We start from the raw sequence: 24,142 nt of genomic DNA, 5'->3' as shown, positions 1-24,142 counted from the left end.
AGACGCTTAATTAAACTAGGAGACGTAAAAAGGATGAACAAACAGTCGACTTGAAAGGTATGAACAACAAAAGTACCCAGATTTGAAGAAATCTATGTTTAATATTCAGTGTAAGGTGTAGTGTTTTACAATCATAATTGTAAAGATCTCCATTAGAGGTGGGCTTAAGAGTATTAGTTATTTACGTTATATTCCGATAGATCAATTTTTACCGTATGAGTGAGATATAGACGAGGCAACGTAGAAGCCGAATCAAGAATTTCGATAGGAATTCTGTAAATGATAATTTCGGATGAATTGACTTATTATGTTGAAGTCCATCTAGCTAGAAAAGGAGCGAACACTCCACTAAAGACTAAAACGGTTCTGCTTTCCAAGTGAAAATTAACTTAAAGCGGAACTTAAGTATCACAAACAACAGTCTAAGACACTCGAAGAAATATCTCACAATTTACGATCGAGAAAAAACTTTGTAAAATCGCTTATTTCTGGGGCTTACTCAACTAGGTCTCACAATGCAAATTCACCTCAAATATCTATTTAGTTGGTCGTTGGCAAGCAGACTCTCATTGTACATGAAAATAACAAAACAAACATTTACTGATCTGGATAAAATTGATAGTTAAACAGTAAAACTCACCTGGGGGTAATATGAAACTAACTCCCTACCCACTGACATCATTGACATTCTATTCAATATATCCCATTCCATATCTTCCATCTAATTCAAATATTATTCGGATCTATTGGTTAATAATCTTCAACAACTAGCTAGTGTGACCTGAAATAGTATAGAGGCTTCCCCCGGACGCAAATCTGCCGCTAAACAGATTCGCATAATTGGGGTACCTCACTACCCCAACGCCGCATCGGTTTGGGTAGTACCCCAACGGTTTGGGTAGTGACTCCAAGACCAACTCGAAGGCAAGACGTCACAAAAGGTTTTCTTACTATGATCAAACGACCCATTGCCTTACAGTCAAACGACTCGCAAGTATGATGTCAAAAGACTCTACTTCCAAATGTCAGCTCGAAGGAACAGAATTAAATTATTATGGGTGCCGGGCCACAGCGGCATCCAAGGCAACGAAAAAGCCGATGAGCTAGCTAGGCAGGGATCATCGGCATCCTGTCCAGGAGCCAGTACTGGGAATACCCAAATGTATGGCCCGTAGTGCTCTAAAACTCTGGATCAAGGAAAAGCACAATGTCCACTGGAGAAACAGACAGGGGCACAGGCACAGCAAGGTTTTTATCCAAGGACCTAGCTCTAAAACTGCAAAAGAACTGCTAATGCTTAGCAGGAATAAAGTGCGAATTACAACAGGCCTCTTGACAGGACACATGGCTGTCAAGTGTTATCTGAATAAGCTCAACCTGTATCAATGAAGTCTTTGCTGCAGACTCTGCGATAAAGATCCTGAAACAGCCGAGCACATAATATGTCATTGCGAGGCTCGGGATCGCAAGCGACACTCTTTATTTGGGAAAGCTAGGCTAGAATCGGAGGAACTATGCTCCCATTCTATCAAGGACCTGCATAAGCTAGTGCAGGGCACAGAGATAGGAGAATTGGTGCAGATATAGAAGGGGGACAAACACAATAGGGCTCACAGGTCGCAGTGTTTCCGGCAGAGGATGGCCGCTTGTTATGGAAAAAAAATGTCAGCTCTGTGACAAAACACAACACTACAGCCGGCCGGCCCGTCGACTACTGACCTGCCGCGCCGCCGCGGCCGGCAAGCTAAGCCTCCTCTTACATCACAATTTTACCTGATCACAAATATTTACTTTGCTTGCCAATGAATCATTCTATTGCCTATAATCGGCTTTTAAAATAGAGTGTTTTAGCATTCTTCTTCTTCTTAAAGTGCCAAGCAGATTCCTGCGTAGGCGACCGTCCATTTGCATCCTGTCAGATTTCTCTATTTAAAGCAGCATTTTGGAGAGACATAAAGTCATGTATTCCCGTCCATTGTCGAATGTTCCTGAGCCATGACAGTTTTTTTCTTCCTATTCCCCTTTTTCCTTCGATTTTTCCTTGTAGGATAAGACGTTGGAATTCATAACGAGGACCACGCAGGATGTGTCCCAAATAAGACGTCTTTCTTTTCTTAATGGCGTCGAATAGTTCACGGCTAGTCAGACCGGCTTTTCCAAGGACTTCTTCATTTCTTACCAGGTCTGTCCAAGGGATTCTAAACATTCTTCTAAGAGTCCACATTTCAAATGCCTCCAGTCTGTTTATCGAGGTTACTTTAAGAGTCCAGGCTTCGACACCATACAACAAGACGGACCAGACATAACATTTAACCATTCTATATCTGAGTTGAAAGCTGAGATCATTATTCGTTAGAAATTTTTAAAGTTTAAGAAAAGTTGATCGAGCTTGTTCAATTCTGCTTCTGATCTCGACTTCTGGATCCCATCTGTTTGTAACGAGGCAGCCTAGGTATTTAAATTTAGTGACTTCCTCTATTAGAATGCCGTTTAGATATAAAGGGGTGGCAGGGATGTTATTTTGCTAACCACCATAAACTTGGTCTTCTTTGAGTTAATTTTTAGGCCCAGGTGCTCACTTTTCTCCTGAACAATATGCAGAAGTGCTTGAAGGTCGTCAGCGTTGTCTGCCAAGATTACTGTGTCATCGGCATATCTAATATTATTGATTGGGATGCCATTTACTCTTATACCAATTGTACATTGACATTACCTCGGCAAACGCTCTTTCTACATACAGGTTAAATAGCATAGGTGAGAGAATACAGCCCTGCCTTACCCCTTTCTTTATTTCAATGTCTTCGGTGGTTTTAAAATTTTGAAGCCTTACTTCGGCAGTTTGGTTCCAGTACAGGTTAGCTATTATTCTGATATCTTTATTGTCTAGTCCTAGGTCTTGCATGTATCTTATCAACAGGTCATGTTTCACATTGTCGAACGCTTTTTCGTAGTCAATGAACACCATGAATACATCCCTTCCCCGGTCGAGGCAGTTCTCAATTTTAGCATTACTAGATAAATAAATAAAGAGTTTCCGAAGGAATGCACATTCTTTATTGGAATAGTGAATAATAAAAGCATTATTATAACGAACTTATTTTCCATGTTTTACATCTTAGATTTTCCTTCATTTGAACAATCTTCGGACAGTCACGAGGTTTTTAACAGGACACTGTCTTCTCAAAAAAAACACCTCAGTACATTGAAGCTAAGAAACAACGGCGAATGTAGATTCTATGGGGAAAATGGGGAAACACCAGAACATCTCATTACTGAGTTAATTTCTTTTTCTATGGGTCTCGGTCTCGGTCGAGACTAAAAATCCAAGTTCGGTCGGACCTTAATCCACGCAACATAACTGTTGTAATTTTATTTGCTTAGTGCAATTGCTTAAAAGTCAGTGCTATTAATGGAATTTACTTATTTAAAAAAAAGCTGATAAAATGAAGTCAATAACTATTGAAAATTTTGTCCTGTAATGTGACTATGTTTCATTTAAACACATTCTATGAATATTCTGTTGTTTTCCTTTTTTACTAGTTAGTTTTGTTCGTTTTACGGTCTATAGAAAAAGGCTTAAATTTATGTCAGCTATTATAACACAGAAAAGTTCTGGGGTTTCCAAAAAAGAGGCGGCGACGACAGAAAGAAGTTAGACGGAATTGATGACGATTTATTGTTTGACTGTTGATATTAATCAGGCATAAGCAAAAACCGCACAGATTTATGCGAAATACTTTAGCAAATTCGACGCGATAAATCAGGCGTCGCCGCATACTTCGACGCTCCAAATCCAAAACCGAACGCGTTGAACGATACGTATCCATAATTTTGACAAAACATGGCGGCCGAGGCCGACTGCCAGCGCACTAAATCAAAAATATCGAATGGCCCTATCCGGTTTAATGGTAGTAAATAACCGCGTAATTTCAATAAAAAGGAAACGGTAAAAATGGAAATTTACTGCCGCGATCTTCGCACCCCGCTGCACGCGACAACACCGCGCGCTGACCGGCCTTTCGCACACTGGCAACGTTACATGCTTAACTGAATTAGCGTCGACGCGAATAGAATTTCCAAATTTAAAAAAGCCAATAAATAATTGGTTTCGCATTGCGATATACAGGGTGGTCCGAACTGTATTCCGGAAACTTCGACAGCATATTCTGCAGATAAAAATAAGCAAAAAAGCTCGTATAAACGTATGTTCTAAAATGTTTAGTTTCGGAGATACAGGGTGTAGAAGTTTCATTTTTATTTCGATATTTTTCTAAATAATTTCTGAAGTAACGTCAATATTTGGAGTTTTTTGACATGAGAAATTTGATTTTGATGTCAATTTGACTCCTACTTCTAGAGAACGCCATCTACATAATTTTTAATTGGTTTGAAGAGTAATAACTTTTCGTCCGTACTGTATAAAACTACTAAGTAAAAAAATATACATTTATGACGTTTTTTACGTAAAAAAGGTCTCTTGGTAAAAATTACTACTGAGTAATGGTTCTCTCGAATTTTCAGTTTTATCATCATTTTTTCGAAGAAAAATTTATGATTAATTTAGAAAAATAAAAAGTTCCCAAATTTATCATCTCAGTCAAATAACTATCTACTCTACATGATTATTTTTTGTCAATAATGACGTGTATTGACGATGTATTGACTATTTCCATTCTAAATATCTTGAGAACGGTTGATCGCAGCGATTTTTACCATTATCATAGACATTTTTTACGTAAAAAATCACGGAAATGTAATTTTTTTCACCTAGTAGTTCTATACAGGTACAACAAAAGTCATTACTCTTCAAAACAGTTAAAACACACCTTTGAATAAGAAGACTAAGGAAGGAGCATAATACTATCCATGTATTCATGCATGGTGGGCGGAAAAAGCACTCTAGGGTGGGGATCCTTGACAGTTCTGTTTGACAATTCATTTGACACATTTGAATTTGATTTGAAATTTTGTGGATTTGTCAGTCTTTACGGAGCTTATTTTATGTTATTTATTATTTATTCTACTACTCATAGTTGTATAAAGGTAGTAAATCTATATGGAAATTGTGGCAGAACTTTAATCAACAGTGACACTATCGCGATTTATCGAAAAAGGCTCTAAAATAGTTGGTTGTGTAGCGTGCGGTAGATCTCGGCAAAAATCGAGTGAAATAATGGAACAACTTTTCGCTAGTAAATGACTATATTATATAAATATACATATACGTGTAGTAAACCGATCATTTATGAAATTCACTTAAATTAACTAATTATATATTTTTTCTTGCATTTTTGCTTTTATTTACTACTTGTCAAAGATTAGATGTCAAAGAATTTAGATACGTCAATTTGACTTACCTGCTTCAGTAGCGTATCGGATGTTTATGGTTATAAATAATTATTATAACTTATCTATTTTTATTAGAATTTTATATTTTTTATAACAATTTTAATAACTACCAACATTTATTCACAACGTAAAATAAAAAAAAATATTGAGTCTACCCCACGTCTACCCTACATCATAGTTTTACATTTTTTAAATAAAATTAGAACGGCACTGATAAACCGGAATTTAAGTCGGCCATATTTGAGGCCCATCGCGGTGGACCTAAGATTTTTGATATGCTCCTTCCTTAGTCTTCTTATTCAAAGAAACACACCTAGGTGGTGCCCTCTACAAATAGTCGTAAATAGAGTCATATACATCAAAATCAAATTTCTCATGTCAGAAAACTCCCAGTCACCAATTTTCATCTAGATATTGGCGTTACTTTAGAAATTATTTGGAAAAAATCGAAATAAAAATGAAACTTCTACACTATCTCCGAAACTAAGCATTTTAGGACATACATTTAAATGAACTTTTTTACATATTTTTATCTTCAGAATATGCTGCCAAAGTTTTCGGAATACAGTTCAGACCACCCTGTATATTCTTATTCATTGAATAATATATAATAAATCTAAGGATGGGGAGTATAGATATACATTTTTTGAAACTAGTAAAGAAATGTTTTGCATAATTTATTAATACAGGATGTAGTATTGTAAGGGGTGGTGGGTCTCGATAAAAGAAACATATTTTCTCTTTATCGTTTTTCAAATAAGTCCAAAATAACGGAGTTATTTTACTTTGAAAATTTTCAAAAAAAAATAATTTTTTTCTAAAATTTTTTGGATTTTCTTTCTTGTAAATTTACTCTAATATCTAGGTTGCCACATTATCAAGAAATTATGTTTTTTAACTAAAAACTAAAAAAAAATCAAAAAAATTTTTAAAAAAATTTCGAATTTTCAATTTTTTTTCGCGAAAAAAACTCATAGGCGTGTTTCTGGGGTTGAACTATACTACCAGTTAAAATACTTACACTTATTTCTGGGACACCCTGCATATGTTAATCTTCTTCTATGAGAACATTCAAATTTCTACGGTATAACCTGCTTCTTGTACTCGTAACAGATCTAATTTGACAGCTACCACAATCCAGAATATTTTCTTTTTTATAGATTGAGGTTATATACTTAAACCATCTTCCATTCTTTTGCCCATTTAGGCAACTATTGGTAATTTAATTGCCAGTTATAATTTAAAGTGTCATATTTATATACTCAGATGCAAAAAAAATGCAACAGAGAAATTTTTGGTCAAATTTAAAGTGTTATTTTTAGCCCTACTTGCATGATTTTTTAACAAACTGTATAAAATTATACAATACTTTAATTCGTAAACTTAGTTTTTTTTTGTAAAATTAATAGTGTTTGTTGTTTTTTTATTCTAACTTTAAATCACCCTATGGCAATAATTTCGTGTGTAAATTTTCCTAAAATATAATTTTACAGTAAGAACCATGTCTCCTGAGCATTTTGTTTTTTTTTTTGATAACGTCAATGCATGCTTTGGCTAATTTTTAAGAGCAAAATGAACTGATCACGATCAATTTGCAATTTTTTCAGTTGTAATTTTTTAAAAAGACGAGATGGTTTTGATGACTATTGTCGTAACGTCATATATTACGCTGCATCGGGTACTATATTATACTAAATTAAAAAAAAAACGTTAAAGACTAACGATACAGTCCTGGTTTTAATAAACATTAATGACGATAACAGAACTAACGATATTAAGGAAAACATCTGTAATACTGAAGTATATGAACAGAAAAAAAATTGCTTCCCCTGGCTACTATAACTGCCTGTATACGTTTGTTCATACTGTCATTGAGGCTGCATATATCATATTGCGTTATGTTTTTCTATTCTTCTTTAAGGACCAAGCGAAGTTTATTTAATGAAACTCTAACCCTCCTACCAAGCATTTCCCAAACGTAGAAATGATGGGCAGTTCATAATAGTATACAGTTCACAATAATTACCAATGCTGCCTTGTCATATTGAAAAAAAAACTTCAAAAATAAATTATAATTGAAAAAAATGCAAATTGTTGGTGGCAAGTTCATTTCGCTCTTAAAAATTAACCACACACATGCCTCTAAAAACAGAATGCTCAGGAGACATGGTTCTGGCTCTAAAATTATATTTCAGAAAAATTTACACACGAAATTATTGCACAGGGTGTGTCAAAGTTAGGGTAAAAAAAAAACCCTTCGATTAACCCTGTATAATATGCCAAATACTAAAGCTTATAAAAACTGAGTTTACAAATTAAAGTTGATATAATCATATACAGCTTGCTAAAAAATTCATAGAAATATGGCTAAAAATAACAAAAATATAACAGTTTAAATTTGGCCCAAATTTTCTCCGTTGCGTTTTTATTGCATCTGAGTGTCGTTATTCATAACAAAAATAAAAGTCAATCACAACAAAACTCACTCAAGTATTAGTAGACCTAATTGTACTCGATCTCGTCTATCGATAAAATAGCGGACCGAACGCGCTGTCCCACTGATTTGTGTCCATTCAGAGAGCTTATCCAGTCTTCTAATTGGCACGATTTTGTCGGTCGACGCCACGGCTATCTGTTTCGACCAGTGCGCGCCAAAAACACAGGCCAGAGTAATGGAAAACCCTCTCATTTTTTGTAACTGTTGAAACAGCTTAATTGATCGGTAATAGGCGGCTCTATCTAGCGTTTTTTCCAGTCGTGATTTGTGCGGTAAGTTCGTTTTTCGTTTTTGTGGAATGCCTAGTCAATAATGGGATTCGATTTTTTAACAGCGTTAATTCAGCGAATAAAAGTTCTTTAAGTTTTAGCTGCTTGTGTTTTTATTTTATTACTTTTTTAATAGAATGTGTTACGGAATATCATTTACATTGAACGGATTTATTAAATATAATATTTTGTTTAACGTTTTTGTTTGTAAATATGATATTGCTGGGGGGGCCGCTTGTAGAATGTAGAATGTTTAGGAGGGGAGTTAATCACCGCGACCTTACAGATCTATTATGTGTTTCCCTTTCCTGAGTTATAATGAGTTATAACTCATCATACAGTCTCAGGGCTTTAACGAAAGCCAGTATCTGAGACGACTCCACGGAGGCCAGCTCTCCATCCTCGACATCAGCCGTACTAAAGTTCATGGCATGAATGGTCGTCGTCTCGGCGCACTCAGTGATAAGGTGTACTGGTGTTTCCCCATTTTCCCCACAGAATCTGCATTCGCCGTTGTTTCTTAGCTTCAGCCTACTGAGGTGTTCGTTGAGGAGACAGTGTCCTGTTAGAAACCCCGTGACAATCCGAAGATTGTTTTTAGTTAAATCAAGGAAAACCTTTGACTTTTCTCGGTCGTAAGTTCTGAGGAACATTTTCGAGTGTCTTAGACCGTTGGAGGACACCCATACCAAGTTACGGATGGAGTCTTCAAGATTCTTCAGTTCCGCTTTCAGTTGGTCCTTGTTTGGAAAACTGAACGGTTCTGGTCCAATTAGTGGAGTGTTTCTAGCTAGATCATTTGCTTTTTCATTGCCTTCTATCTCTTGGTGAGCAGGCACCCAGAGTAGGAGTACTTTATTTTTTTTTGCTTAATTTGTTGAACTTCTCTAGTTCTAAATTAGTTATGGTATGGTCTTTTACATGCTGAGTAAGCGTTTCTTCCTTCCAATCCTTTTTATTACTCAATACTATAGTGAGGTGTTCCTCAAAGATGAAAATTTTTGGTATGAGATCCACTGGGAGTTGGAGAAGTGGAATTTTCTTTTTGAGGGTGTTCCAAGCCCCTGACCTGAAAATCCTCCCAGTACTGCTTCTGTCAATGACCATTCTAATCATTGTCGCATTGGCATGCTGCCGGTTAATAGTGGATAATTTTGGTTAAATTGTTCATTAATAGTATATTATGTGACGAGAGTCGTAAAAAGCTAGTTACGCACAAATAGAAAGTTACGCACTCATTCCATGATATAAAGCATATTATGACAGCAAATTTCCTAAACCTCTTAGAAAATGACTAAGCTCATTCATAATTAGTGCTAGTAAAATACAACGAGTGAAAAATGTGCACGAAAAGTGAAAAGACCACGGTGTACTTTATGTGTACTTGCCAACGTGGATAAAAGACTAACAAGTTTTAAGATTTGTTTTAAGGTTTAATTTGGCCAATAAAATTATTAGTCACCAGTATGATGAATATTAAAGCTGAAATGAAAAATTGAAAATCTGAGTTAAAATACAAAATTCCAAAAAAACGTATACAGGGTGGCACACCTCATTTACCTCGGTTGATTATACGAAAACGGAAAATGTAAAAACAAATATTTTATGGCCATATGTGGGCAGGCAAGTGCACAACTTAAAATTATTTTGAAATATACAGGGTGTTTCAGAACTAAGATCCCCCATACCAAGGTTTATTTATTTCTATAAAACACCCGGTATTTTATTTCCTTTTTGGGATTCTTGGGTCCAAAAAAAGGTATTTATTATTAGGGTTAAATATGTTTAAAATCTTTGGTTTTTGACATATTTAAAGATATTTTATAGGTACAGAAAACCCTAATATAATTTAAAAGAGCATTTCAATCTGCTTCGATTTATTTAAAAAAATACAGGGTGTTGTATTTAAAAGTTTTTATGTAAAATAATTATTGAAAATAGACTAAATAGAGCAATTTTTGATACCCCTGTATACATTAAACGAAGCAATCGAATTTTTCAGTAAAGTTTATTTCTCTGGATTAAAAGTCAGCACAAAAATTAATTCTGAAAAGCAATGTACAGGGTGTTTATTATAGCATGCATATTTAAAAAAAAAATATCTCAAAAACTAAAGCCAAGTGTCCAGGATCCAAATATGAAATAAAATACCGGGTGTTCCATAAGAAAAAATATAACTTTGGTGTGGATCTTAGTTATGACATAACCTGTACATTTCAAAATAATTTTAAATTATGCACATTGCCTTCCCACTTATACTCAAAAAATATTTTATTTCAACATCTTTCTGTTTTCGTATAATCAACCAAGGTGAATGAGGTGCGCCCACCCTGTATAAGTAAAAAGACTTCCTGTAGGTTATTTTACACCAGGTATATTATTATCGAGATGAAATTAAAATTTACAGAAAGATGACATTTTAATTTCATCTAAAAGCATAGATAAATATTTCTTTGGAACCTGGTTAAAAAATGTCCAATACAATCCCATTTCCCACCGCAGATTATCTTTAAAATTCATTTACCCCCTACGCCACCCTCTACTTTGTATATCCCCTTTCGAGCTCATAAAGTGTTCGACCACTCTGTCTTATTGGAGCCCTAGTACTGTGGAACGGCCCGTCGAAATGCTCCTTTCCACTCTCCATTATAAAAGGGGGGGATATCTCACGAAAACGGTCGCCCATAACCGTCCGCCGGACTCGGGCGACTGACCATATTAGCGTCCAGAACCGGAGCTTTAGCTCGCCGAGATAATCAACATAATAGGTGGGTCGGTGGGAGAGGAGTGTTACTCCAAAAACTACCCTTTATGTCGGGCCTTACGGGAGCGTGATGTATGCAAAACGTTTTTAGAGGGTGCTCTTTAACAGCGGCTTAAAAAATAGGTTCGAGTTTGTTTTTGGTCCTGCAATAGGAGCTCATTCGATTTTTTAAGGATTTGTGATAGTTAAATCAAAGTTATATCAAAAGGGTGACCCAAAAACAACCACCGCCGCTGATTATATGCAAATTCTTCATGGTTTCTTATTAATGAGTACTGTAGACTTGTTTATATCCGCAACACGCCTTATATTTTCCAATTGATGTTCCAAAAAATATTTCACAACATTTTGAAATAAATCCTTGGTCTAATCACCATTATTTCCTTTAGAACGATTAATTTTTCTAAATTGTTTTTTTTTCTACTTCATCATCATCATAAATAAATAAATGCCTTTATTGTCAAAAAATTTTTCAATTTGTAGACAAAGGTAAACTAACAAACAAAGTAGAAAAAAACAAGGTACACAAACAAACAAACAAAAGATAATACAAAACATTATATAAATAATATTGTCAGTCTTATTGTTAAAATAAACATTTATAAATGTTTACAATGTCAAAGAACAAAAAATTTAAAATAATATTCAAAAATATTTAGCCAGTTTATAGCAAAATATCAATGACCTCTAAATAAATTAATTTCGATGTCATTAGTAAATATAACAATAGCAAACATTAGGCTAGTGTTTTGAAGATCAAATTCGATTTTCAATTCAAATATAATTCATTTACGGCGTAGAAAGCCTTGTCTAGTAAATAAGAGTTCAATGCTTTGCGAAATGAAAAAAATGATGTTATGGATTTGATTTCAAATGGCAGGTGATTGTGCATTTTTTTCGAGTTGTATAATATTGAACTTTTAACTAACTCTGAGCGTGGGGTAGGTAGATAAAGATCTTGCTCCGCGTTCCTGAGTGGATAAGTGTGAGATGGCCTTTCTTGAGAAGCTGATACATGTTTACGTATTAGGCAAACGGATTCAAATATAAATAAGGAAGGAAGAGTCAATATTCTTAATTCCTTAAAAAGTCCCGGCAATGAGTTCTGCTGTTTAGTCCTAGTGAATATCGAACAGCTCTCTTCTGGAGCTTGAAAATGCGGTCAAATTGAGTCGCACAACACGTACCCCAGAATGGAAGGGCATACCTGAGGTGCGACTCAAAAAGTGCATAATACACAGTTCTAGCCACTGACAAGTTAAGCTCCTTAGAAACAGACCTTAATGCAAAACAGGCAGAGCTCAATTTTTGCGACAAAGCTTCGATATGTATGTCCCATTTCAGAGAATTGTCCACAACAAGCCCTAAAAATTTTACAGATTTTACGACGTCAATTGTGGTGTTGTTAAGTACAAAAGGCTGCAACGAGTTTTTATACGACAAAGCTTTAGTTTTAGAAATGTTGAGACTGAGGAGGTTCGAATCGCACCAAGATTTAATGGTGATTAAGTCATTTGATATAATCCTATGAAGTGCCGTGATGTCCTTGTTGCTCCAAGTGAAGCTAGTGTCGTCCGCAAAAAAGACATATTTTGCCACTGATGTTTATGTTAGCAATGTCGTTAATAAAAAGAAGAAACAAAATAGGGCCTAGTACTGAGCCTTGTGGTACTCCACATTCTATTGGCTTGCTAGAAGACAACGTGGTATCCACCCTCACAAGTTGACTTCTGTTGCTCAGATACGACTTAAACCATTCGAGAGATGATCCCCTGAACCCATAGTGCTGTAGTTTATTAATTAGGATCTTATGACTTACACAATCGAAAGCCTTAGAAAAATCACAGAAAATTGTTGCTGTAGAATGATGGTTGTTTAGGCTGGAGTAAACTTTATTAAGGAAGGAAAACATAGCGTCATATGTGGACTTGTTGCTTAGAAATCCAAATTGATATTCAGTAAGTATTTTGTACTTAAACAGAAAAGATACCAGCCTTCTTTTAACCAACCTTTCTATGATCTTAGATAGCGTTGGAAGGAGTGCAATTGGGCGATAGTTAGAAGCTTCATCTTTGTCTCCTCCTTTGTGCAGAGGAATGATTATTGCCGTCTTAAGACATTTTGGAAAAATACCATTTTGGAACGACATGTCTATTAAAGTTGTTAGGTGATTCAGAGTGCTTTCTGGCAGATTCAAAAACATTTTTAAAGTTAGCCCGTCGGTCCCAGAAGAGGATTTATTTTTGATGGCATATTTAGTTGTCCCAAATATATGTATTCTTCTACTATTTCCAGTGTTGTGTCATTTATTAAAATGTTTTTCTGTTCACTAGTTCGTTGTACATTACTTTAATTTTTGCTAAGTTCATTTTGAGGCCCACTTAATTGCTGGCAGTATTTAGTTCATTAATTGGTGCTTGTAGTTCTTTAGGACTTCTGCCAATTAAAACTATGCCATCACCGAATCTTAGATGGTTGAGATATTCTCCATCTATTTTTAATCCTTTGTTGGTCCAGTCCAGTTGACGGAAGATTTCTTCTAGTGTTGCTGTATACAGCGTTGGGGATATCACGTCTCCCTCTGGCACTCCTTTGACAGTTGGGAACTCTGGGGTTGTTTTATATAAGGTCTGGCAATACCTTGTTTCGCTAGGGTTTCTATTATTGCCTTAGGATATATCGAGCCGAAAGCCTTCTCAAAACCTATAAAGGCTATGGCTAGCGGAAGTTCGTATTCTTTTGTTCGGCTGATAGTTTTTCTTAGGTATGTATGTGATCAATCGTGCTGAAGCCGCTTCTAAAGCCAGCTTGTTCTCGTGGTTGTGCAGCGTATTTTATATTATGTTGTTTATTATTTTTGTGAATATCTTGTATATTACTGGTAGTAGGCTTATTGGTCTATAGTTTTTGATATCTTATTTGCTGCCTTTCTTATGAATTAGAATTATGTTGGCGCTATTCCAGTTTTGACGTACATGTTTTCTTCTTTGAAGGTATATGTTTCCACTTCTTTCGATCCGATAGATATATGTTTCCACTTCTTTGAAGTGGTCCACCCACATCTCGATTGAATCAAACTTGGCAATTTCTGCAGCTCTCGAAGTTCATGCTTCTGCCCCACCAAGTGAAAGTGGAAAAATAAGTGTTCGGACGAGCTCACACTTTGTAACTGTTTGGATTATATCATCTAGAAGAATCGTGCTAACATTTTTCCACTGGTACTGGGCCAGCTTTTGATTCTGCGCCTTGTGCCCTTTTGTGGTCCTCTCGTTGGTTGATATCTTGTAAACTAAGACATTTTGTACACTTCGCACTAAAAGAGGTTCTAAAAACGTTCTTAAAAGAACAATGTTCGACTGCAAGGTCTGCTAGTAAACATTTTAAAGCTTAAAGTATCACAACACTATTTATTGAAACCAAAAACTCGTAATACAAAGCTAAAATGTCAAAACGAATGACAATGTCAGGAAATAAATAAATAAATGCGGCAACTTGACATTTTTACGGCACCCATCTGAATCTCCAGCGCGAAATATACATTCCACTTAGTCAGCTCGGTGCCGAATATGTCCATGGTTGGCAACAATGAATTTAAAAATGGCGCCCTCGATTACGTAACTAAAAATTTAATTCATATCAAATATAGGTATAGCTATTTGTAGGGCACGTTCTCCAAATAACAGTATGTGTTCTTTTAAGTTGCATTGATGTTGGGTTGCTGTTGGGTTTGTGAATGATAAAAAAATAACGATTCTCAAAATATAAAAATAACACGACGTTCCAGCGCTTGACGTCTATCAGGCTGACTGTGACTAAACGAGCCTAAACCTGTCTTAACGTTCGCGACTAATTACTTCGAAATTTAGTTTGCATTGAAGCATCACATGAAAATACATTATTAACTAAAACTGTTTTGCTCTTTCTGTGTGCCTCCAGGTTTACTAGCAGGCCAGTTATCAATAGCTAGTCAACGATGTATCAATGTTTCGTTATCTGCTCACGGCCTCATCTATCAGTTCTAACAGGACCTGTCAACTGACGTTTCAACGACCTCCCATTACTATCGACTTTATTACAATTCACCGAAACTAATTACGAGTACAGCCGAACGACGACGGCGACGGACGCAACAAACGAGTGCAGCGATGTCGGCCAACGGTCGGTCACGGAACTACAAACGCGAAACAATAGACTATCTTAGGTTGGATCCGATAGCTAGATATCAATCATAAAGCTCAATTATTGCAACAGCGAATCAGATATCGAACCTGACGACTGTGGCGGCACGTTAAAAGAACTTAAAAATCGGCTGGAATAGAGATTTCGAAACTTCTGAGACTAAATAAAAGTGATGTTTTTAAGAATCTATTACGCTGTACTATCGGGTCGTGTAAAGCGGGTGTGTGGCAGAAGGAAATATACATTATATTTCAGAAATTTGTCGAAGGCTTAGCCCGATCCTGTCGTGTTAAGCCACACCCAAAATTCCAAACACACGTGCTTTGATTAAGGCTTGATTAAGGTTTGCAGAGCTTCAGAATTTGCCATAAAATAGCTAGCAATTTGTTACAAAATCCATATAAATTATATATCACTGTAATCACAAAACTTCAATCTATTTCCGTATTGTAACGGAATTTGAAATTATGGCTTTATTTTCGACAAAATTTAGTCCAAACATAAGGAATATTTTGTTGATGTTTGACCATCAATATCTTTAAAATAAAGAAGTTGTCTAAAAATGTGCTACAATACGGATATAGTATAATCCTTTATCTTTAATTTCCTTTTTCATTTGTGTAAAAACACCTAGCCAGTTTTACATAAAACGTTAAATGCCGAACGCTTATTTTGCTACTTTTTCGGACTAGTGAAATGGACTCTTAAAGTTCCATATATATCCATATATCCTATAGTAAAATAAGCGCCGTAGCTAGAGTATGAACTCTGGAAGTAGTCTTAACGAATTTTAATCTGTTCATTATCAACTTTTTGCAGGCTGTAAGTCCTGTAGAGGATTAAACTTATTGTCTGCAAGCTTACGTATCATAGGGATCTGAGATAATAATAATAGAGAATACTAAGAGTAATACTAAGAGAATACTAAGAGTAAGGTAGGAGTGAGAGTAGTACGGTAGTAGTAAAGATTGATATTTCTACGAATTTGAACCACTAGACCACTAATATCATCATCATCACTTCCAACTTATTCAACCATTTCCAATTATGGTTTCGCCTCCCAACCATTTAAATAATCTCCTTGTCATTGGGCCCATTGTTGTCTATTGCAGTTTTTGTAAATGGGAAACGCCTTTAGGGCCGGAGTGTGGTGATCTCCCTCATGCGAGAGGACCTACTCACTAAAAACCCACCTGTGCTCTAAGCTCGCCAATCTCGGTACCGCCAAAGGCATTTCATCGAGATTAGAGACTTATCATTCTTCTATGTTGGTCTTGTCTGTACCAAAGTCTTGTCCTTTTCGTCCTTCTCTTTTTTCATCATAATGCATCATTAACATTCCGCAAATCGCTTCGATATTTTCGTTCGATTATGTCAGAAGGTTTCTGTTTTTTCTGGAACGTTTACTCTTGTGATCTTCGTACTACATACTGTTTCTGCGTTTTCCCGTGTATCTTCGTGCGCGTGACACTCAAATAGTGTATAGTTGGCCGAGTCTGACGCCTCGCAATACCAGCATGTAGGAGAGTCCGCCTTGCAGATCCTGTGCAGATACTCGCCAAAAATCCATGGTCAGTCATGGCTTGCGTGATGTAGTAGTCGCATTTTATCCAATCTTTGATATTAGGTATGAAAGTCTTTGTCGGCCTGCTATATGATTCCCATCGTGTCTGCCATCACTCTAGTACAATATTTCTGGCCTTTTTCCGGAAGGAGGTTACGTTTTTATATATTTAGTTTCTTTCCTCGACTCGGAAGTATCTTAGCAAGACACAGTACCGCTACTGTTGGACACGTGCAGTATGCCGGTGCAACCCTGAGTGCTAACTTCCTGTTTATCCTTTTTAGCATGTTTTCGTAATGTTCGAAGCGCATGGTCCCAGATTGGCGATGCGTAGATTATGGTCGAATGAACTACCGAAGCCAGAAGTCTTATTTTTTCCGCGCGATTCTCGTCAGATGATGGATGATGCCAGTCGTTTTATTCCTGATTTCTGTGACGTGTGAGGTCATTCGCAGGCCCTGGTCGAACCAAACCCCCATTATTTAACCTTCTTTTGAGGTTTTATAACTAAGTTATCCAGCTTTATGCTTAGATCCTTTGCTCTGCGTTGTCCGACAAGAACGACCATTTTTTGGGGCCAATTTGACACCCATGTTTTCCAACTTATTTTTAATCGCTAGCGCAGTCGTCTGAGTCTTTTCTTCAAGGATCGTGTAGGTGGAAGCAGTTATTAAGAGGTCTAGGTCGTCCGCATATGCTAAGATCGTGTTGCCCAGGCATGCTAAGATCGTGTTCGGCAGACCGTATCCCGGCTAGTTTCCTGATATCACGGACCTGTCTTAGGTTCGGTCTTTTTCTAGTTCTCTTAATTCCTCGTGGGTACCATGTTTGGTTTGGTTTATTTTTTGGTAATTGGTAAATTGTAGTATATAATATGTTCTCCGCCTTTCTTGCTAGGTTGTGATTTGGTTTGGTACCATGACTGGTAGTACTGATATTGATAAGTTCTGAGCTCTGTATGAGTTGTCCAAAATATATGATAATATAACTTTTGTAATAGCTACCCTGTATCGAGTGGTTATGTAAACATAGGTTAATAACGTTATATACCCTGTACAGGGTGAGTCAACGATAGAGTAAAGTCCATTATCTCATTTGTTTCAAGGTTTACAAAAAAATGTTTAATATAAAAGTTATAGGGATGGTTAAGATACACATATTAAAATTATTATAAAGTATACAAGGTGCTTCAAAAAAGTGTGGCGGCTATAACATATGTTTTTTTAAATGCAACACCCCATTTTTTATTTTATTTTTAGATTCTGCGCAAAATTCCATAACTTTTTTATATATAATATTTATATACCTAAAACTAATAGTTTTTGTAATACTTCAATTTATTTAGACAAATGTTAAAATGCAGTGTGGTAAAAAAATGTCAGTGGTGCCATTGTTTCTGAAGTTGGAGTACCAAAAATTGGTAGGAGAGTTTTATAGAGATGACAAAAAAGATATATGTAAAGATATTTTAATTAAATGATACAGGGTGCTCAAAATATATTTATTAATTTCAACTAGTTAAAATTAAAAAATCTCAATTTTTTTTAAATGGGACACCCTATATATTATCATTTTTTCCGGTAGATTTGACAAAACTCTTCAATTTTTATTATGTATGTCATATCCCTATTTTTAATAGTTTGCGATTTATTTCCATTTTTTTCTATTTTTACCCATATTTTTAATACAATTACCCTATAAAATCATAGTTGCCATGACAAAGCTTCATAATTAGTTACAATTGCTGGTATTAGTTAAAATTAATTAACTTTACTCAAATAAACTAAATCGCAGTAGTGAATTTCTTGGTGTATTTCTATATTATGAAAGATGACACTTGGGATTTTTCGTCGGGACGAATAGTCACAGATTAGGGTAATACTAGATTACCTAATTGCTGAAGACTACTGATAAATGAATTTTCTTCGACATACAGTAAAGTTTTTTCTCGTAGTAATTCTGGTTCATAATTCATTTGATAAAGCCAATATTACTACTGTCGCGAAACCGTCCCATTACACACTGAAGATGTTTTCTAGATAATATACATCTATATCCTAATAGTAGTTAGCAAAGTACTATATAATATATAGTACTGAACCAAAAAATGTGATTTTCTAAGCTTGTCCGTGTATATCAATCACATTGACTAATTCATTTCAAGAAAATCTGTAACTATTATCTCTACCATTTATGCTTATTACAACAAGTTAAACTAAAATTCAAATTTTGCTCTTAACTTGCTTAACAGACATGAAATTGTGATAATTATTACTTTTTGTCATGGCAACTATGATGTTATAGCGCACTTGTATTAAAAATATGGGTAAAAATAGAAAAAATTGGAATAAATCCCAAACTAATAAAAATAGGTATATGACATTCTTAATAAAAGTTGAAGAGTTTGGTAAAATCTATCAGAAAAAATATACCATTTAAAAAAATTGAAATTCCTTAATTTTAAGTAGTTCAAATTCTTAAATATATTTTGAACACCCTGTAACATCTAACTAAAATATCTTTACATAGGTCTTTTTCTATATCTCTATAAAATTCTCCTACCAAATTTTAGTTGTCCAACTTCAGAATCAATGCCATCATTGACAATTTTTTAACCCACTGCAATCTAACATTTGTTTAAACAAATTTAAATATAACAAAAACTATTAATTTTAGGTATATAACATTATATATAAAAAAGTTATGGAATTTTACGCAGAATCTAAAGATAAAATAAAAAATAGGGTGTTGCATTTAAAAAAACATATATTATACTCGCCACACTTTTTTGAAGCACCCTGTATACTGTATAATAATTTTAAAATGTGTATCTTAACCATCTCTATAACTTTTATATTTAATATTTTTTTTGTAAACCTCGAAACAAATGAGATAATAATGGACTTACTCTATCGTTGACTCATCCTGTACAGACCGTATAGGACCTCTGGCATGAACTTCAGCTGAAACCATTCTCACCTTCAACTTACTTGATTTACAGATCAGACATTTTGCTATTTAATGATGCATTAAATGGTTAGTTAATTCATTGACATATTACTGTCTATTTATTGACAGTAACCTAAATTCTAAAGTAAGAAGCTAGAGCAAGCTATTTAAATATATAACGTCTTAACGACATAACGACTATAACATCTTAAATCAATGGCAACTCTAGCACTGCAAATTCAATTGACTGATTACAATCAAACGGTAAATTGCGTTTGAAATATTTACTTTTACATGATCGATTCGCAATAAAACGTTGTAGGCACGTGTTTATCATTTAATAAGATTGATTGAACTAATGACCTAAAGAAAAAAGTACAAGAGTGATGAGGTATAACCAGTCAGACATAAAACGTGTAATTTCTTTAACCCGTTAATATTTTTTAAGAATTTTTTTGTAAAATGATAAATTCATAGTATTAATAAAAATTATTAATATTGAGAAACTATTTAAAACAAATAAATCATAAAATAATAATTGTTTCGAATTTTTTTCCTAATAGAAGCCGTATTAATAACAGATTTTTTTAATAGATAATTATGTCTACTCACCAACAATTTTTAAACCAAGACGATCTCAAAAGCTTCAGACGCTTCAAAAGCATCAGCAAAGGCGATCACATTACTTACCTAGAACAAAAAATATAATTTAGTAACTTGTCAAAACATGTTTAAATTAAAATATCTCCAGCAATAAATAAATAATTAAAAAACTTAATGTTAAAATTCAAAAACAAAGTCCAAACCACTGTCAAGAAATGCTTTATTAGTGACCGGTTTTGGCAATTCCAGCCATCATCAGACTTTTGTTAAAAACAGCTTTTCGGTTGACTTTATATATAAAATAAAATAAATATAAATTTTATTTTTTTACTAAAATGTCTTACTATAGTTATACTCTTACTTAGTCACTAATAAAGAATATTTTGACAGTGGTTTGGACTTTGTTTTTGATTTTAACATTAAGTTTTTTTACCGTGGGCCACCACTTTGTGAAAATGAACAAACTCTATAACTAAATAATTTTTGAAGTACAACTTCTTTACTCGCGATGTATGAAGTAAAAATTGAAGACCGTGACACACGAGCTCGCGAGAGGAAAAATGGTAACGATCTTCGAGTGTAACACGGGCTCTATGTGAGCTAGGGGGCTAAAACTCGGAATGCTTTTTTATAATATTTTGACGACGTTTCGTGCACTACGAAACCCTAATGAATCAAATAAAAAATCGTCCCATCTAAATAAAATTAGGCATGTCCATATATTGGACTAAGGCCAACTTGACCGTGTACGACACATGTCATTGCGACAGTTAGTTTTGACGTAAGAAACGTCAAAATTAGATGTCGCTCAATTGCGATCAAATTTGGCGGGTAGGCTATGTGAGCAATGGTGCACATGGTCCCACCCTGCAAAGTTGGATACGACGTTTCGTTTACATTTTTATCAGGGTGGGACTAATGATTTGATATCGAAGAAAAATGCACTGATAAAAAAGATAGACTTGAACTAAAGTCGTCTCGTTCTTGAAAAAAAAAAATTAGTGGCAAGAGAATTTATTTTAGCGTAAAAGAAAATATTTTGCCTGAAGAAAAACTCTCTCAACTCAAGAAAGCTGGTTCTCCTGAAAAATTCGAAAATTTCTCTTGAATCTATTTTCATTCAACCAAGTGCAAGTTACTTTGTTTTAAGATAATAAGAAAAATACGCTAGGAAGTACTTCATTCAAGAAACATGGCCATTTTTCCAATAGCTAAATACTCTTTTGATGAAAAATAATAATGACACGCAAAGACGATGACGAAAGACGGTATATACAATCAATCGGCAGTCCGATCAGTCGTACGTCGTATTTCATAGATCGCACATCATAGTACGCACGGGTTTTGTTGCTTGGAATTTTCCACTTGGGATTTTGCATAATTTGCTTTTTAACGCATATCGTATAACAAATTAGTGATCGTTATTAACATGCATTTGTCATTTTTTATGGACAAATTTTAGGATATATGGATTCTTTAAAGAAGTTTCTGAAAAAATGGAAATTAGAGCATTTATTTGCTATATTTGAAGGTAAGAGACATTTACCTGATGCACCTGTTTAGATAATGCATGCGTGACTATAGATATAATAAGAATATAGGTATCGATTTTTTTATGCAAATAATTACAAAAATTTTAGAATTTCAAGTCGTATTAAAAAATTCAAAATGTGACCAAAGCTTATAATTTTAATCATTTATTTGCTTTACTTTCATTAATCGTGATGTAACATCTTTTTGTAATTTGTAGAGTGATGAACCACCCAAAAAAATACCAAGGAATGAAGAAGCAGAAATAACTGCTATCGAGGAAAATAATATCACTTTACATACTACAGACCAGCAGGAAAACCTAAATTTATCAGAATCCTCGTAATATGCCTGTATATGATGTATACTTCTCTTAGATCAAAATAAATTTTAGTTGAGCCAATAGTATTCGATATTGGTTTAAGAAAAGTGTCTCTTTAATCAAGAAATATCCCTTTTCAATCAAGAATTTTTGCATGAATCAAAGAGACTATTGTTTTTGTAGCAAGAACTTCTTTGCATATTCATTTTGTGTCAAGAGTGAAATACTTTGGACAGATAGATTATTCTATTCTCTAAAGTAATTTTTAAAGCTTATGAAAAGATAGTTAATGCTTTGGGCAAAGAAACGTCGTTCTTGGCCCTATTGAAAAGCGCCAATCTTTTGGGTCAAAGTCATATTCATTTTGACTGAGAAATCCTTTTTTTCAGTGTGTGGACCGATTTCGGCATAATTGGGAAAGGGCTACAGGATGACGCCCTCGACGATGCCTCTAAATGGACGAAATCATCAGGATTCTTCTTAATTATAGGTCAATCGAAACCAAATTCGGTATGTGGATAGAGGTACCGGAATGGTATAATCAGACGAACAGACAAATAGACAGGACATTAAAGCGACATCGCATGGTACAGACATTTTCCTTCAGCTTGTTACGTGTGATAAACTCCAAAAGTGTTTTCATATATACGAGAGGCCAATAATATTTGCACTTGAACAAAAACATCAATCAAATACACAAGACATACATAGACAAGTTATTTACAAAAAAAACTGTTTATATTATACTCTATTTATTACCGGCGTATCTGCAATAATTTTTAATTTTAATTTAATAAAAAATGTCAAATTTGACAACTCAAACCATCAGTATTCATCAATGTGTATCAGTATTCATCACATTATTATTCGTTAAGAGCAAATCAACTTCCCATTTAGTGAAAACTTTATAGGTGACATTGCTATCTATATGGTATTCTCTTCTATATCTCGTATTCAAGCGAATATCTAAAGAATGCGAAATGATACATAAACATGTAAATCCTCTTTTCGATATCTCCGTGACTAGCAAGTCTTCGGAAATAGACCTACTGGTAAATTCTGTACTGTATCACTAACTGTGGAGACAAGTGGACGACAGGTACAACCAGAACGCCTTGTCCTTGTTAGAGAACCGCATTGCTGGTACGACAGAATAATTTGTTTGGTTTATTTTACGTAATATTATTTGCTGTAACATATTTCAAAACTAATTCATTGTTAGAAATGCTATAAGTTGAAAATACATTATAACTTTAGGAACTTTTAGACAATTTGAAATGAAAATTCGATATTTTTTTGGAGTGTCACATAAGTATTAATTTTTGAAGTGAAACTTTATTATGCGCCTTGGGGGTAAAAATTCAAGGCTGTGACGCATGGTCTTGAATGACGGCCGTGACGCACGACCTAACGAGAGGAATAGTGGTAAGCAAGGGTGGATGGGGAAGTGGAAACCGGCCCGGGAAAAACAGGCAACCGGCCCAAATCCACAAAAATAAAATGACCATTACGAAGAAACATATTTTATTTATTAATATATAAGTAAAGGTGTTTTTCGCTCGTGAAAAAATTGTCTTGATCAAAATTTTCGTAGAGACCAATATTGGGTCAGACATCTGAATTTTTACTACACAGTGGCTCAGTTTTACAGGGTTCTACTGCTTTATTTCCATTATCGTTATTTATTTATATAGTATATTTCACGATTTTGAGAAAATGTAAGACATCCTGATTCATTCAGTTCAGCTGACAAAATACATTGCTTTTAGCTTTTCGGGTATATACTTTTTACACATTGTAGAAAGAAATTCTCTCTTTTCTGCTACAGCAGCAGCCTCGTCGGCGTCGTGTATACATGTTTTTAACTGAATGAACCGCGGTCGCCATTAAAACTGCAGCATTTTTTAGGTTATTATATAGTTCTTATCACGGAACTTTTCCTTTATAGGTCCTTTCCTACATTTGGAATCTTGTATGATAATATCATGACTCAAACGAAAAAAAAAACAGGCAATACCTAGGCAGTGGATATAAATATGTTCTATGTTACAGTCTATAATAAGATTATTTGGATTTTCGAGACATATTTTATTATCTAATCTAGTTTAAACCTTAT

The sequence above is a fragment of the Sitophilus oryzae genome, unplaced genomic scaffold, assembly GCF_002938485.1.
Source record: "Sitophilus oryzae breed Bouriz unplaced genomic scaffold, Soryzae_2.0 scaffold_306_pilon_pilon, whole genome shotgun sequence".
In the NCBI taxonomy this organism is placed as follows: Eukaryota; Metazoa; Arthropoda; class Insecta; order Coleoptera; family Curculionidae; genus Sitophilus; species Sitophilus oryzae.
This window is presented reverse-complemented; position numbering follows the sequence as displayed.